At 41.4% G+C, this 17857-nt stretch overlaps 1 protein-coding gene and 1 long non-coding RNA gene across 10 annotated transcripts in view; one reads left to right on the top strand and one right to left on the bottom strand.

The window, feature by feature from the left end:
• LOC146722805 (uncharacterized) overlaps positions 1–17857 on the bottom strand; it is a 364804-nt gene that overhangs the window by 62901 nt on the left and 284046 nt on the right. The window lies entirely within an intron of this gene.
• Positions 1–17857, top strand: part of LOC114931426 (protein turtle) — a 219165-nt gene that overhangs the window by 35659 nt on the left and 165649 nt on the right. For all 9 annotated transcript variants that reach the window (XR_003819671.2, XM_029303431.2, XM_029303430.2 and 6 more), the window contains exon 2: positions 1068–1122. The gene's annotated coding sequence lies outside the window, so the exon portion shown is untranslated. The remainder of the gene's footprint in view (positions 1–1067; positions 1123–17857) is intronic.

The following is a 17857-nucleotide window of genomic DNA, read 5'->3' as shown; positions in this document are numbered from 1 at the left end:
GATCCCGACGCGACTGGTATTAAAATCTATAATGAATGAGCGAAATGAATTGCACGTGCGCGCCTCGCTTTTAGTTGCACCGGATCCTCGCGATTTCTGTTTTGGGACTACAAGGGTTGTGTGAGAAAATTAATTTGGTCGGAACTTTCGCGTTACCGTTCGTTTGCGATTTTGCTAAAACGAGCAGCGTTTGAGCATGAATTATCATTTGCATGGACTGTAGGGCGGGATAGTTTCAGCCTCTTGTAAGTTAAATGAGACGTGTTTGTATAAAGTATCCGCGTTGTTTTCAATTTGAAAAGGAGAAGCTTTTGCTTTTCGACAGCATATTGATGCGGAATGCCGGTCGGGCTTTTTTCTTTTTTTTTTTTTTTTTTTGAAAAAAAACAGGAGCAGCGTTATTTCGCACGAAATTAAAGTGTTTCTCGAGAGAGACTTTCAAATTCTCGTCGACGGAGGGAGCGATTTTCCCCGTACATTTTCATTACATCCGTTGTGCGATTTGCTCGGCCGCTAAATATTCCAGCGGAGAAAGATTTGCGCTGAGAGGATTTCAGATCCGCCAGTTGCCGGATGCGCCGACTGTTTTCACGAGGATTTCTACCGCGAACTGCTCGTTTTCCGTCTACGGGACGTTGAAGAGCTTCTGGCGGCTTTGTCGAATGAAAAATCAATTAACGCGCCGCCATTCTCTTCTCACGCGAATAAAGCCATTAATGATGTACTTCCTAGAAATGTCTGAAAAATTGATATTACTCCTCGTTATCCTATGATAACCGTTGTCATAATTAATATCATGATTATTAATATTGATGATAATGCAACGGACAAGAATTTTTTATATATCTAATTAAAAAAAATTTGTTTATTGTTTATTATAACTGCATGTAACATTGATAAGTAATCTAATAAGATACGAAACTTATTTTTAACATTTTACAAAAGACGTGATATTATTTGAAACAAGTTTTTTTTATTTAAAGTTCAATGATAAAATCGTATAATTAACATAGCTGTAATTAACGTATGTATGACGTACTCAAGTTTATTTTCTCCTAATATTTCAGAACTTTGGTGTCTTGTGAGAAAAGAGGGGCTTTGGACTTGGAGCGGCGCGCACCGGTGAGTTGCCGAATCTTGTAATAGGATTATAAATTGTAAACGGCTGCAAGAAATGAGCGCCCCTCACCCCTATCTATTCCACCCCCTTTACTTCGCTTATTCTCTCGACTATTGACTATATATAGCGTGGCGCTTAATTCCCAAGGCGGTGTTTAAAGAGCGGCGAAACGCCGAAATTGCTGGTAATTAACGTGAGCCTCGATTGCACTCTCGCTCATTCCGGGATCGAAATCAAATCGACCGTGGCCGCAGCTCGCCGATTTATTTCTCCCCTCCCACGTACGCGAAATAGTGCTTTTCGCATGGAACATAAGCCCCGCGTATGTGTCATTCGAAAGCTTCTCTCAGTCACTCGTAATGTTAGAATATCTATCTCGTTAGATTGGAAAATTAATTAATGCAATAAATAACACAGTATATATATATGTGCCCTTAAATACGTTTTGAGCCACAATTTGAAGAAAGTTTGCTGAAAAACAAATTGGCGATCTTGATCTTTCGCGGATAAACATATTTAATGAAGATTTATTAAAATTTACTGTTGTTCCTATGCAATTTTGATATGCCTATGACGTTGGAACCACGCGTTCACGTAATAGGAGCATGTACATGCATGGATTCGCAAATATATTGTTATCATCACACATCAGTTACACAAATCATTCGCAAAGAAAAAAAAAAGAAAAAAGACGACATCGGGATCGTTCGTTTCACCATCTTCCAACGTCGCCCCCGGACTTTCGAGTCTGTATTCGCGCTCGTTGCTTCAAGCGGATTGAAACTTCTCGTTACCGGGGAATCCCAAAAGAATCGTCGATGCACATCCGTTCAGGGAGCACATACACGGACTATACGCATGTCCGTCGCAAAGTATGGGAAGAGAGATCTCTTTTCTGCAACGCGGTCGAATAAATATTTTTCCAGCGGAACGAAGCCGGCGCGATACATATATATATATATATATAAAACCTACGTCGAGTCTGTCTCTCTCGACGGGCCTCGAGATAATATCGGCGTAGAATATCGTTGGAACGACACGAGACCTTTCTGTCTGAAGAGACGTCTCTCCGTTCGCCTTCACCGTCCCGTGATATATAGATATATGTACGCGTTTGTACACGTATCCAGAGAACGCGTTCGTATACGCATGGCTGGACCGCGAAGCTTCCGCCAGAGGTTGACGTTGGTATCCACTTGATTGACGATGTTACGTTGCGGGAATGGAGCCGTGGTGGATGCTGATCTGTTGATGTCAACCCGAAATTTAGCAATGTACTCTATGAGATCTACGTCTCTGATTACACGCTCGTTACGTTTTGGACTCGTAATTTACAATTTGAAATCGCGTATTTTGTTGTTCCACTTATTCACGTCGGAGAATTGCGATATAGTTGATGTTATTTTCCGACATTATTTCATTATTTCATTGCCGTCCGCAGTTTGCATTCGCGTTCTCGTCGTCGGGAGAAATAAGCAAGGTAAATTTTTTTTTTTGCGCCATGATGATGTCGCCACAAGTAGACTTCATTCAGCGCTGAATCGACGACACGGCGAGCTCGAAGAAAGGGTGTCTCGGTGGAGTTAGCGTGCTTAATTGAAATCAAGCCCGCGTCTCGGTGGAAGGTTCTTTGCGTTTAAATAGACGCGCGGAACAAACGCGAGAAGAAAAAGGGAGAAACGCGACGTTTCGGGAATGAATGAGAGTATAGTTTTCCGAGCTGGGGAATTTTTATGTCGAGCTTAACGAAGGAGACAGGTGCTTAACACCGATCAGATAAAAAGTGTTATTAGACGATTAAAGATTTTTTTACTTTACGTAAGAACAATCGAGATTCGAGAGGCAAAGTCTATAAACGGATTTTAACTCGATTTTAACATGCAGCAGTTCGTACGTCATCCTTGTCGTTCCGTGACCGACGAGGTAACTTTTCTTTGAAGACGCAGAGTTCTCTTCCTTTCCTCGCTAAGCACTACCGAGAGTGTCTTATTTATTCATGCACACTGCAGCCGACTTGCGATTACCGGAAGAGACGGAGAATTGGTACGGAAAATAATTTAAAGACGAGTAAAATCCCTAAGCTGGCTCCTCGGCAGCTTTGCATACCTCGACATCATTTAAATGCAGCTTCGCCATTTAATTGGTTATTTACATTTTATAGCACGCTTCTCTCTCTCTCTCTCTCTTTCTTTTTTTCTCCTCGACTCTCTTCCGACGATTGAAAGCAATCTTTTTTCAAGTGTCGCATATTGCGTAACGAACATACGCGAATACGAGCCACGGAAATAGCCGATATCGCTTAACGACAGTTTGCAATTCACCGGTGGAGCGAGCCAGTTAGTGAAACTGGAGTTGGAAAAAAAAAACTAGTCATTCGTCGATATATGTATTACGCGCTTTATTTTTCCGTTGATATTTCAAAGTGCGATTATTTCGAAACCTGTGTGAATTTGCGGAGACTGACGTTCGTTCTTCTCTCCGTCTCTCTCGTGCTTTTTTTTTCTTTTTTTCTTGCGCACTCGTTCCCGCTTCCACGTTGCTCCTTTTCGCTGCTCGTTTCCGCAAGCCGGTAATATCGGCGATATATTAAAGTCGAACCGCGCATTGTGTCGAGTATATACAGCAACTAGGGGGTAAAACGATCAATCGAAGCCGGTCAGACGCAAAAGGCTTTCGCAACGGATATACCTGTCTCAAATGTTGCGGGGAAACGGACGATCCTTTCGTTGCGATGATGCGCCCCGACATCCTCGTAAATATTTTCAATCGTTATTTCCGATCGTTGTGAGGTTCGCGAGATTCGATCCAAGGTCCGCGCCGAACGAAGAGAAATCGCTCGAAACGCGATTTTCTCTCTTTTTATTCCGCAATAACGTCGTGGGGCGAGACGCGCATCCCACTGCGAATTTTATATCGCACAATCAAATGGAATATGTTGCCACAGCGCGCTGTCGAATAATATCCGCGCGTTATAGAACATGATTCAATATTCCGTCGTACAAAATCATTTTTTCTTTTGTACATATATATTCGCGCGACGTATATATATATATATATATATATATATATATATATTCGTACATTTGGATATATTTATCTGGAACTCAAAGAGCCTTTAGTTCCCTTTAGTACCTTTCCTCCGAACTTCCCTTTCAATTAATTGTAAATAAATTAGTCATCGAATCATCGTATATCACATGTGATTTACGATGATTCGATGACTAATTTATTTACAATTAATTGAAAGGGAAGTTCGGAGGAAAGGTACTAAAGGGAACTAAAGGCTCTTTGAGTTCCAGATAAATATATCCAAACGAATATCCAGTTTTTTAATATACTGAGAGTAACTTTGTACACGTTCAATACATAGTATAATGTGTATGTATATATATATGAGATCGGCATTAGAAAAATGTGTTCCGCGAATATTTTTCGAAGAATATCGCATGCTCTGTCGCGCGCGAGATAAAGAAGAAGAAGAAGTTTCGGACTCTGCGTCGTCGACGAAACGTCTGTCTACATTGCGGTGTGTTAAAGTGCGGTGTTCCCGTACTGCTTGAGTCATGTAACTCCGAGGCTCGCGCGCCGTCTGATTTACATTCTCACTTCGCACACAACGTCTTTTCGCGGTGACGACGGTGCAGGCGGTACAGAAAGCGGTATGCTGGCTGTTTGCACGCGTGAACCGGCATGTAAAATACGAGAAAGCAAGCAAAACTCGTTGCATCCCCTTCGTTGCATCCGCGCCATACTATACTGCGTTGCTGCATCCAGCCTTCCAAAGGCGATGTTGCGTTTAACTGTACTGTGCGTTTCCTTTCTAGACTCTTCGCGTTTTCCTCTTTATTCTCCTGCGTCAAAAGCTTAATACGTCTATCTTTGTATCTCGTTTTGAGTGCAGAAAAACTGCAATTGAAAAGTCTGCATCACATGTGATTTACGATGATTCGATGACTAATTTATTTACAATTAATTGAAAGGGAAGTTCGGAGGAAGGGTACTAAAGGGAACTAAAGGCTCTTTGAGTTCCAGATAAATATATCCAAATGTACGAATATCCAGCCTTTTGATATACTGAGAGTAACTTTGTACACGTTCAATACATAGTATAATATGTATGTATATATACTTGTGCTCTCGGTAGATCTGACGTACACTTTTACATGAGACGAGGAAATTCAGGAAAATAAAAACCCTTTTTCGATCTAAGTGCTTTGAGCTCTGCGTATGTCTCGCTAGCATTCCTCAGTGACACTGATATCGTAATATTGAAAAGAGGTACCATACTATATCAATATCTACATTTATATAGCCTCGTAAAAAAAAATGTTGCATATATAATTAATGACGACAGGATGCCATAAATCATCCATCTCTATTAAAATTCCAGATCTTTTGAAATCTAGATTCTTTTATATAATTTTCCAAGATAAAAACGCGACGACAGGCTTTTACCAAATTATAATGTGTATGCATTTTTCTTCGCTTCTTTTCTTTCCGCGTTTTCTTCGAGATATACTTTCCCGTAGCCTTTCACTCAAAAATCGCAGAATACTATACGCCGATGAAAATCTCACGAGTAGAATATAGTCGATATTGTCAAAGGTGTGGAGAGTATGCACTTATCTTGCGCAATGGTCTCCGCCAGGGATGGGATACAAGATTGGTTCGGATAGTAAGAAAGCGCGTGAAAGTCGATGGATTCGAGTATAGACGCATCCAACGCGACAAAGTACAGAGGTGCGGGAAGAAGAAGAATATATTGCGCACTCTTGTGTGCAACGTCGGACGATGCTGAGGAGGAAGAGAGGAAGAGAAAACGAAAGAGAGAGAGAGAGAGAGAGGGAAAGAAGTAAGCACGAATATTCTACGACGGGGAGTTTATTCGCCATTTTATGCATTCGCGACGCGCACTTTTATGCATTCACTTTTACGGGCTGGAAAGCGACTTCTTATTCCGTAGAAGCAGGGGGTGAAGGAGGAAAAGACGATGGTGACGGCAGAGGGTGGCAAGAGACGGCTTGATGTAAGCTTAACGTGCGCGTTTCAGCCTTTTGTTTTTTATTTTTGCCTTTGCACTCTCATATTTCGACGAAACACTCCAATCCATCGACACTTATCTCTTGAAAATAAATATTAATAATTTTCAGTTAGCGAAAAATTAAAAATATGTAATTATATATTTATAATTAGATTGATTGTCGCAAGGGTTACCCCGTTCTTCGTGAAACGACGAGGCAAACGACGCGACGCAGGAAAACTCTGAACGCAAAGAAATAAAGTCCTATTTATTCTCGTGATTCTCATTAAATGCGAATAAATAGAACCGAGACAAAAAAACTTTATTAAATGCGGGATTGGGCCGGATTGGAGGATCGGGCAAATAATAAAATGAATCGATTGCTCTTCTCGGCCGAGACCGAAGGGAAAAGCGACGTCGTGGAGAATAGCGAGGGAAGGAAAAAGTCACGAAACATTCGGTACCTAATCGATCAGGTTGCCTCCGATATTGCTCGAGCCGAGCTCGCGCGGCAGGGTCATTAAAAGCCGATCCCTCGAATGATTGTTCGTTGAAATTTATTGCTTCGCATGGCGCGCACTGAATTCGAAATTCCGCCGTCGAGGGAGAAATTTCACGCGTAAGTGAGAACATGCGTATAGGAACGTGGCTTCGAGGCGTCTTCCTCTGTAAATTACGGCGTGCTCCTGGGAAGACGCCACTTACTTAGTGCAAGGTTTAGCGTAATCGCTAACGCTTTCGGGAAGGAGTCATTATCTCCCTCGTATACAGTGTGGGGAAGAGACAATAGAATGCTTTTTTTTTTTTTTTTTTTTTTATAATCCGTTATATACGAGTGAATTAATTGCGCTCTCACGCTCGGAACAGGAAGGCCGAGTTTGGCACTGTTCTCCTTATTGTTCTCTTTGTGGGATAGGATAAGGTTACTTTTACTAGTTCCACGTGCAAAAGGAAGAGAGACCAGGTGTGGATCGTGTTCCGAGCATACACGAGCATATACGTTGACATAGATCGTGACCACTTCCGCTATCCGTAGTATGGCTTCTTCTTGCTATCTCCACGTGTTTGCGCTTCGCTTTCGTTCTTTTTGCCTTTGTATTTTAACCGAAAACCCACAAGTATATTCTCTCAAGTAGATATTCTCTTACGCGAAAATGACATCGACGAGAAGAACTTTCCATGGTATATGAAAAAGAAATTGCCTTCGCGAATGTAATAAAACAGCACGCGTCTTTTTTTCGTCTTTATAATTTTATATACCTCTCGTAACATCGTAAGAGAAAGACTATATATATATATATATATGTATTTGTTTATTTTATCGTTTATATTTTACATAAGTCACCGACAAAAAATTCATTATTCATTCATTGAAAGCATCTCTGCAATGGATTTAATTCATTCAATAAAAATGGATGATTTTATTTCAATAACAGATTCAATATTGTTTTTCCGTGCAATATATACACAGCTGTTTGCGAAAAAAAAATAAAAATTAATAATATCAGTAAAGGGTAAGATTTGTAGTATTTTTATCATTTTGATGCGAATTCCGGATGCACTTCCATTCGTCCGATTAAAATCGCATAAGGGCTCCGATTACACGCAATCGTTTTTAGTCGACTCGTTACGTCAGTCGAACGGAAATATAAAGAGAGCGAGCTTTGAGGAAATAGTACCTCTTCTCTTTTTCTCTCTCTTTGCGCTGATTTTCGTGTCGGGCAGATTGAATGCGAGAGAAACTGCGGTGGAGAGAAAAGAAGCAAATAAGGGTTCCGGGAAAAGGTGGATGCACCGAACAACCACCGGATGGGTGGAAGAAAAAGGGGTACTAACACGTGCAGAAATGACCGGCGAAAAGAGTTCGCGCTTGCGATTCTCGCACGTTACTCTGAACGCACCGATTCGAATGCGGTCGACTGATTTCTTCTCGTCTCGTCGTATCACGAGCCGGAGAAATGACGTGGAAAATCGGAATAAATGCTCCATTGGTACCGCTGTATCCTTTTTTTTTTCCCCTATCCATCTTCGCATTTCTCTCTCGTTTTCGTTTCAACTTTCTCTCTCTTTCTACATCTTCATTATGTGAATATTATCATTATAATTATTATCTCGGTCTCACAAATCTGAATGTAATTACGCATTATTATCGCTTTATTGAAATTTATCAATAATGATTACGTCTTTCATCTTCTCTCTTTCTCATTTTAATTCCGATTTTAATTCTGATATTAATTCGATTTACATAGATGTTCAATGTATATATAGACAAGAAATTTTTATGTAGGATATGCAAATAATTAATATAAAAGAGAATGTTTAAATTTTTATTTCCTCCAGCGAGATTGTCTTAAAATTTAATTTTAATATAAGAAAATAAAAATTTGAATATTCTATTCTATATGTAAATAAAATTCTAATCTTTTCTATATAATAATATCTTGTCCATAATATATATTCCGCATGCATCTGCATTTTCATTTTTCTCTCGCTCGGCCCCTTTTCTTCCGACGGTTTTTATTTCCAGCCTCGTGACCCCCGCACTCGTTAACGATGTGAATTGCTTGCTTCTTCGTGGTCGACCATTATCCTGTCCAGTCAGCGTCATGGATGCGCATTCAGTACTCGGATTATTTATAAGACACACAGTTTGTGTACTTCGATTCATTTCTTATCTCTCGCATAGTTAAAGTTCCGGCAATGTATCTTGTTACCACGAAATAAATAAAAAGTTGAAGAAAAAGAAAAGAAATAATTGTGAATAAATGAAAAAAAAAAAATACTACTACTACTATTATTATTATTATATTTTCTATACAATTATAATATGACGATAACAGACTAAATGCAACTTTTGACGCGATATTATTTAACAAGTGACAATGATATCTTGTTATAATGTAGTCATCAATTATATCGATTTGAAATCGTTATTTCCCAGTTAACAATCGCGGTGTGAGAAATCCGTTTGAGAATACAATGTGGCAAGGGGAAGAAGAGAAATAGTCTTGGCGGTAAAATCGGGTCGCGGGTGTACGAGAAGCTTTCGAGAAAGAAACAAATGGCATCTTCGTGGCTCAATCTATCGGCTCATTTGAATAAGTCGAACGTCGGATGCGTTCCTACCCGTCGTCTCTTTCCCCCTCGTGTTCTTCCTTGTCTCTCTCTCTCTCTCTCTCGCATTCGTCGTCTTCATCGTTCTCGGGTGCTTCCATTCATCCCCCTGTTCTCCACGCGAGGGCTGTCCTCTTCTCTTCTCCGATGATGATGATGGTGGCGCCGACGTCTTTGCACAGTACCTTAAACGTCTCCTGATGGAAATCGCTATTATACTGTCGATTTTATCTCTTGCCAGGAGTCAATTCTTTCGAAAGGCTCGATTCTAGCTTGCTACGTCTCTCTTTCATTGGTTTGTCACCGTATCTCGTCGCTCTCTAGACAGGTGTAAAACATAACGTACGATAAACACATTTGATAATAATGAAAATATGCAAGTTTAATAACGCGTTTTCATCATATGCTTGGTTTCATTAACGACAGATATCATTTATTCAACAAGCGTATTCCAATTTTTTCACGATCGCAAAAATTTGGCATCGATAATTTTTCCGATATTTCATCGTCATGCGCGATAAAATTGAGCGCCTTTCGGCTCGTTAATCCCTTTCCGTTTTTTTCATGATCAGCGCGCGTTCTTATCTTTTCCTTTATTGCGCCCGTTTTACGCGCGCCTGATTTTACGGTGGAAGTAGCTTCGGCTAGGTACGAGATTTAGGAAACGGATTTTGGATGACGGCGAGACGGAGGCGGAAGTAATGCCAAGGAGGCGGGCGGAAGCTTTTCGAAAGTTTCCATCGAGATTTTGTGTCGACTTCCTCGCGGAGCGGTTCACAGCCCACGATGGGATCTTCCACGCGAAGAAAACACGTGGCTGCATTGAGTTTTCCTCTGTTGGGAATAGAATTCTTCCCGTATCCCCGATATATCACATTCTGAAGTTTCGGGAAGTTCGAAATGCTTCGCAAGGGAGTTCCGCGAAATCGGAGAAATCATGTATTGCGATGAGGGACCGGAGCGTTTCTTCGTCGTATGATATCATCATAAAATAGCTGCATCGCTATAGCTGTATAATCGCTAATAATATTTCTGTAATAAATCATTTTTCTTAATGGAACGTTTTTCTCTCGCGCGCGCACGTTGCGATCTATAAGAATTATTATTTTTGTAATGTTGCAAAAATCTTCATTCTGAATTATTCGATTACATTTTTCCTCTCATTTTACAGCTTGCATAAAACATGTCGCGAATATCGATATAATATTTATTCTGTGAGAGACTGTGACATATTCTCTTAAATTATATCTCTTTAATCTCATTGTATCGGAAAGATTACAATAACGATATAGCGGTGTCGATGGAAAAATAGAGAGGAATGGAATAAGAATAAAAAATTCAATCTTTCAGCGCAAAAATCAAAGTATATTCCTTTACGTAAACAAGATATACGCGGTGATAGATAAATGTATGATCTTCCAGGGAAAAATACAAGTGTCGCTTGCGGGCCAGCGAGTGCATTAAGAACATTTGCTTCGAGATCTCGAAGCGCGCCGATATGTATGCAACGAATAACGATAAAGCACTCCGGGGTGTCTCCGGTGGATTTCTCGACGAAGCCAGTCGCGGCGCGTCCGTGTCGGAAAATAAGTATCCGCCTCGTATTACCGGGAGATCCCGCGGGAATTGTAAAACGGAAGGCGGGCCGCGATAATTCTGTAGGTGTCGAGAGAGGATTCCGGAGAAATGGCATCTTGGCCGAGTGCCCGCGTCTGTATCCGCGGTGGGGTGTCGCGAAAGAAAATAACTGGACGCTTCTTCTAATACCTTTTGCTCTCGAGAGATACGTACTCTTCTCTATCCCGTTAGTGGAGTCTCGTTCCTTTGAGAAATTTATTCGCGCGTTATTTCCGATTAATCCGCTAATGACAGACGCTGTCAATTCGTCGCGGACGATTTGTGGCGAGCTTTAATAAGAGATCATTGAAAATTATGTCAATTTGAAAAATCGAATTAAAAACACGCGATAATTCGATTGTACGACACCGTAAAGAATTTATTGCGAGACTTACAGATAAACGCCATTAAATAACGCCAAGGCGAGAATGAGGAATGACACTTTTAATGGCACTCCGGACCGACTTCCTTCGCGCAACTTTGCTTTTTTCCTCCCTCCGTCGTGACGCGACGACCTCCGGGCATTGTTAAGTTTTCCAACCCTCTGCCCCATTTGCTCGTCAACTCCCGCGGGAGCGGCCGGCGTCCCGAATGGTTTCTGCTTTGTCTTCCTCGGCCAAACATGTAGTGTCAGGCGCCCCGTTTCGGCTTTGCTCTTCTCGCGCTCTAATTGCACCGCTTTAGCTCGGTTTATCTTGATGTAACTGTTTCCAAATTCTACTACTCTGTCTGTTCTGCTGGGTTAATGTGTTGGATGTAGCCCCGTAGAATTGCACGGCGGGAAATTTCGTCAAAAGCAAATATGCGGGTTGAATAATTAAAATTAAAGAATTTCAAGAAACATTTTTTTTTATACTTATACCTTGCTTACTTCTACAAAAAGAATTATTAATTGTAGATAAAGGAATAACGAAGTATGTGTAAAGCGTAAAGTACAAATGTACATTTCATTTAGCTCTGTTTTATGACGCTCAACAATTATATTACAGAGTGTCAAAAACTTTTTTTAACTTTAGTTTGAACGTAGCCTTCACATGGCAATATGATTTGTGTCATGTTGTAATGCATCATCGATAATTCTGATTTATCGACGAGCGTTTCTGCCTTCCTGCATGTAAATTGCGACGAAATTGTTTTTTTCCCGCCAGCGATACGGCGTGCTTTCAAAAATGACGATTTATTTTAATCAAGACACGCTGGTGAATATTAATTAAGGAAAAAATGGAAAAACGAGAGACTTCCTCGACAGTGATGGTGTTTCAATTTATTCGCGGTTTAATTGAAAAGTGAACGATTTACATATTTACATATATTTTTTTATAAGCACGTTATTTTATTAGTCCATAAAGTAAGCGATACAAAATTTTATGCAGATTTTTTTTGTAGAAACCGCGAAGAAATTACATTAAGATAAAATAGTCGGATTTTTGCGTCAAGTATCTCGATATAAATTTTTAGAATTCTCAAAATTCTGAGAAAACACAATTTTTAATTGACGTCTCTGCTCGACGGTGCTCTCATTATTATACTTTCACGCGATTCGAATAAAAAAAAAAATATATATATATATATATAATTTTCTAAAGAACTGTAGGATCGGTCGAGATGCGAAAAAATATCTGCTTACGTCAGTCGACGATTGAAGCCTCGCCATCGATTGACGTTTAAACTCGATATCCCATTCTCTTCGTCTTTCACGTCACGTCGTGTTTAGGAGAGATGGAAACAAGAGACGATGGTACTTTTCTCCTCTCCTTTACTTCTCTCATGTCTTCTTCGTGTGTCCGATATGAAAAGCTGGCGCGACACGTATTTTATTTTATAGAAAGGATATGGTCAACTGTATGTCACTAGCGAACGGGGAAAGGGAAGGAACGATTGGTAGGGTTGATGTCTCCTGGTACTCTAGGAGCGCCAGCATCGACAAGGAGCCAGCGTTCTCCCTCGAGCATCGTTATTCACAACTATTCTCGACTAGTCAGAGGGTGCGAGAATACAGGTTGGCCAGCCTCGAGCTACTACGACTCTGTTCTATTATTCAGCCGTCCTCAAAGAGATCGGGTCTGTGTGCGGTAGATAGATACAAAGAAGAAGAGAACTCCGTGATTCTTTCGACACTGGCGGGAAAGTCTTAGAACGCCTCGTGTTTCTTTTGCTTCGTTCGTTTCTTATCCTTCGATCCGCTTGCGAGCGAGCAAAAGCTCGATTGAAAGTAATAATCTCGTTACTACGAAAAGCTCGTTAAACGCTGCTGCGATCGATCTTTTTTCGCGAATACGTTTTCGCGACGGCAAAATCTTTCGAGTTGTTGCAAAAATAGTCTGTTGTTTTGCATTTAATTTTGCCGCGTCCTGGCAAAAACAATCTTGAAAAGTTTCTTCGATGCCCTTTTGTCGCGAAATAAATCTCTCGGGAGACTCATCGTCTTTGGTCTCGGTTTAAAAAAAAAAAACAATGCAGCGACACGTCTCAATGTCGCTCCTGGGTGCACGACGGACGCTCGATCGCGTGTCGAAGACAGCAATTTCGAATGTGTTTTCAATCACATATTTCAGTCAGCGCGACAGCGAGCACGTAGCGTAAAATACGTCACGGTCAGCGAGCGCCTCTACGAACGTCGTAGAGGGTGGTCGGTGGTTAAGGGTAGAAGTGATATATACACGCGGCCATTGCCACTGGTACATTCTGTCGGATGTTACATGGTTTCATGGTGAAATACCGAGACTCTGAACATACACACGCTGCTCTTTCTCTCTCTTGCGCTCTCTTCCTTCCTTTCTATCTTCCATTTTATCTCCCTCAGCCTCTCTGCGTCTTGTCTGTTTTTCTATTTCTCTTTTTCCCTCCTTCTCTTCTTGCTTTATATCATTCCATTCCGCCCTCTCGCATCGTCCAGTTTATCTCCATTCTTCTTCGCTGCTTTCCTCTCGTCCCTCTGCGTCTGGTATCGCAGTCTCCTCTCTACAGCTGGACGAGGATAATGTCCGCGTGACCTTTGCCTTTGGCGAGACCCCTTCGTTTTCCACGCGTACCATCGTGTGACAGCCCATCGCGTCTCCTCTACCCTTCTTGTTTCGCAAAGCGAACAAGGCCCGCGTGGATGGAATTTTATGCTGGCTGCTCTCGTAAAAATGTGACGGCGCCGGGGATGAACCTGGATTATGGAAATGCTCGGTAGCGGCAGCCTTCTTTTTTTCTTCCCTACGCGCATCGGGAACGAGAAAGAGAGCGAGAGAGCCAGCGACGTTAACGAATCCCGCGTAGGAACGTATTTTTAGCTGATCTGGATTTAGAACAAGAGCAGTTCCGCGCTCGGTTCGTTAATCGGTTTCCCGACACGTTTCTCGACATTATCCCGCAACATATTCGAGGTAGCGCTACATACTAAAAAGGTCACGTTTAACTAAAGAGATTATGTAATGTTAAAGAAGATCACGTTTGTTTTTTCTTTTAGGACAGAGCTGTGAATTTTTACAACGCGTCCTTTAAAACGTCGCTGTTTGTTTCACACACGTCCGTCACGCGTGCGTTTCGAGCTGTCTTTCCGAATGAAATAGCGTCACTCGGAGGAGGCTTGGCACACGAAACGTTCCAACGATTTCACGATCGAACAAACGGGACGCGATACGAACGACGAGCTAAAAAGTTACGCCGCCTATTGTACGAGGTGACTAACGGACGAACGGACGGAAAATTTTATATAGCCACGCCATTATCGTAAAAATCTATAGTAGGCCCGCGGGATGAAACGGGATTATGAGCTGGGGCTACTCTCTCTCTCTCTATATATATAATACGTTCTACTCGTCACACATGCACCGTACGATATCCAAAGCCGAAATGAAATGAAACACGCGCGGCACGGCTTCCCGTAGAATTTAATTTAATCTTTCTCATTCGGCCTCAATGTCAGGGAACGTTGGTTGGGCTGGCGCGCATCGGTTATTCGGTTTGATCGACGTTAGTTAATTCCAACGAATGGATCGATCGCGAGCGTGTCCCGTCGTGACAAGATCGTGAGGGGCGCGCGCCGTGAATACAGATTTTGCCTGGGAGAAAGAGGGAGGAATGGGAAGGGGGTGGATAGAGGCAAGTTCTCTCTTTTTTTTTTTTTTTTTTTTTTTACCTCTTTCTCTTGCGCTCGCGTGCGAGCCAAGCCGAGCTTTCGCCACATTTGCATAACCGAAGTTTCCAGTTCCGTTGAACTAATCAATGCCGCCTCGCATCTTCAATTCTCTCCCCGCGTTTTCGTAGAATCCTTTCTCCGGTGTTTTTAAAGTTTTAAAATTTCGAGGGACGATTTTTCATTATCTTCCTGCGGAAAAGTTTCGTGATTAACGATTGATGACTGGACCATTCGCTAATGCACGGAATCTATCCATCTTCGAGTGGAAGTGTTATTGGTCAGGGGCCAAATATTATCCGTAAGATTGCGTCCTAAGATATATCCCTGTACGCCTGGCGTATAATATCTTACGCGTAATATTTTGCGTATAAAATGTCTGTCGCGCGCGATGATACGACACGCTCGTAAATTCCGCTTTCTTTATCGCCGAATGCGGATTTAAGGGATACCGTTAGGGATATTTCCGCGCGCGGTAAACGTAACATCGGGCTATTAAACATATAATGGCGATTTCGTAATAAAGATAATGGAGAACAAACAGGTGAATTGAGAGAGACAGATAGGGGAAACCAGAGGGAAAACCAGGTAAAGAGATTTCCAACGTGTATCTAGGGCGTGTTCCTCCTTCTTTCGAGGCTTGATCGAGGATACGCAATGCTGGAAAAGGACCCGAAAGGCACTTTGACGTTTCTAAAAAACGTATAGAGCACTTCGTCCTTTCCTTATTCGTACCGAGTGGATTACGTTACCCCTTTATCGTCGAAGCACGCAATATCGAACGAAGCTGCTTGCTTGCTTGGTTGCATGCGTGCTTCGGTTTTAGCTCTAGCATCTAGACGCCGCGCGCTTGTAATTGGAAAACTTCGGGATTATTTCCCGACACACTCTCTCTCTCTCTCCTCCTCGGGTGATTTAGCCGGATTAATAAGCGCGGTGTTATCGTTGTCCCGGGCTTTCTTTAACACTTTCATATTGCCGGAGGGGCGTTTTCATTTCGCACGGCGAATCGGAGCGTTTTTATCGCTTAGGCCTCGCGAATCCGCGGTCCGAAATTTATGAGGAGCCCAAGTTTCGAATAATACAACTGACCTGTATTTTGCAAGAGCTGTATAAAATGTATACTTTATGACGTATGGTATACTTGTCGCATTTACACGTGAAAGATAAAGAACAATCATTTTCATGTCTCTTGCCTGCGCGAGGATATATATATATCTTACTTTGATAACAACTTGTATGTTTATTAATCAACGTAAGTTGCAGTTTCTCGGGTATTAATCTCGCGCGAAAAAGTTAACGACCTTTCGAGAGTTTTATTTATCTAGAAGATGGTCGCTGAGAGAGATAGAGAGAGAAAGAGAAGGAGTTTAAATAGTTTACCGATCGCTATTATTAGCGCAAGATTATGTTGCCCATGTGAACTTCAGTGTGGAATAATGTTAGGTTATCGTAAATACAACGTACAGGCGACACGTACGAGAGAAAGACCCTGTGAATTACTTCCGAGCGACTTATGCGAGCAGCTTTTTATATTTTTTAATACTGCTCTCTCTCTCTCTCTCTCTCTCGCTACTTTAATACGCTCGTCGATTCAGCATTCGACCGTGTCGTTTCCTTACAGTTTAGGTCATCGGGCGTACTATGACCACAGTCGTTGAATTTGCATACAAGTTGGTTTTCAAGCTTTTCCCCGTAGACCGGATTGTGTTCCCGAGCGATGATTTATGGAAAATGGCTCGTTTGTACCATCGTTGAACCTTAATGATACTCTACATTATTAGAATCGTTTGATAAGCGAATAAATTCTGATCGAAGTGTTAATTTTTCGTGTCATACATTTTATGATATAATCTCTGCCTCAAAAAGTTCTATAAGTAATTGACGAGAAAAAACCTAAAGAAAAATGTTACATTAATCAATTAACTGCGCGCGTCTATCTAAAAAAAAATTTTTTTTAGATCCGTGAATTATATTTGCACTTTTATTTTATTTTATTATAAAATGGATTGTGCTCCCATATAAAAAGCACATCAAAAGATTAATCTCGAAGAATGAATCCGTTATACTTATTTCTGTTATGGTTACTAAGCAGGATTGCGTAAATGTAAGTAGATTAATTACCAAATTAGCTTGAGAAATTTCCAAGTTACGTTACACTTAAACTCCACGGCAACTTAAGCTGGAAGTTGCGGTGACGTCGACTTTACTGAAAACCCTTCGCAGACTGGTTATCCTTTAAGCGAAATGCATGTTATGCATTACGATAGAGCGAAGCGTAAACTGTTGCGTATTATAGTAACTTGGTAATTTGTATTTAAGACGTCATTTGTACGAAACATTTTCTCTCTCGTACAAAATGTCATGCGCGCTTTACTGCGCCGGATAAACATTTTGCTATACGAAATTTTCGCTCGAGGAAGTATATGAATTCTCGAACTCTCACGCGAAATATCGACGAGCTGCGATGTAACGTAATCGCGATACGGAAAGTATATCGCGGTCAAAAATTCAATAGCTATTTCTGGCTGCGCGCTATAAGATAAAATCGATATAACGATGTGGTGGCATCCCCGTTGAACGGAGAAAGAGAGAGAGAGAGAAAGATGAAAGAAAATAATATCCCCGCACGCGCGCGAGTACGAAAGCACAAGATTCCCCCTTTATACACAAATTCCTTTCTCTCGAAAGCGTGTTTGCGATTACGAAAAGTTCGCGACGCGAAGAGTTTAATGTTCAAGGATGCATACCAAGTACAGCGGCGGTTAAATCGCGAATGGAAAATCACTGTTTTCCTGGGGAGCCAATTGTGTGTTTCTTTTGTGACTCAAGTACTCAGAGACAAATATATAAAATGTTATAA

This window comes from Nylanderia fulva, unplaced genomic scaffold, assembly GCF_048542155.1.
Source record: "Nylanderia fulva isolate GAGA-0341 unplaced genomic scaffold, ASM4854215v1 Scaffold27, whole genome shotgun sequence".
In the NCBI taxonomy this organism is placed as follows: domain Eukaryota; kingdom Metazoa; phylum Arthropoda; class Insecta; order Hymenoptera; family Formicidae; genus Nylanderia; species Nylanderia fulva.
This window is presented reverse-complemented; position numbering and strand designations above follow the sequence as displayed.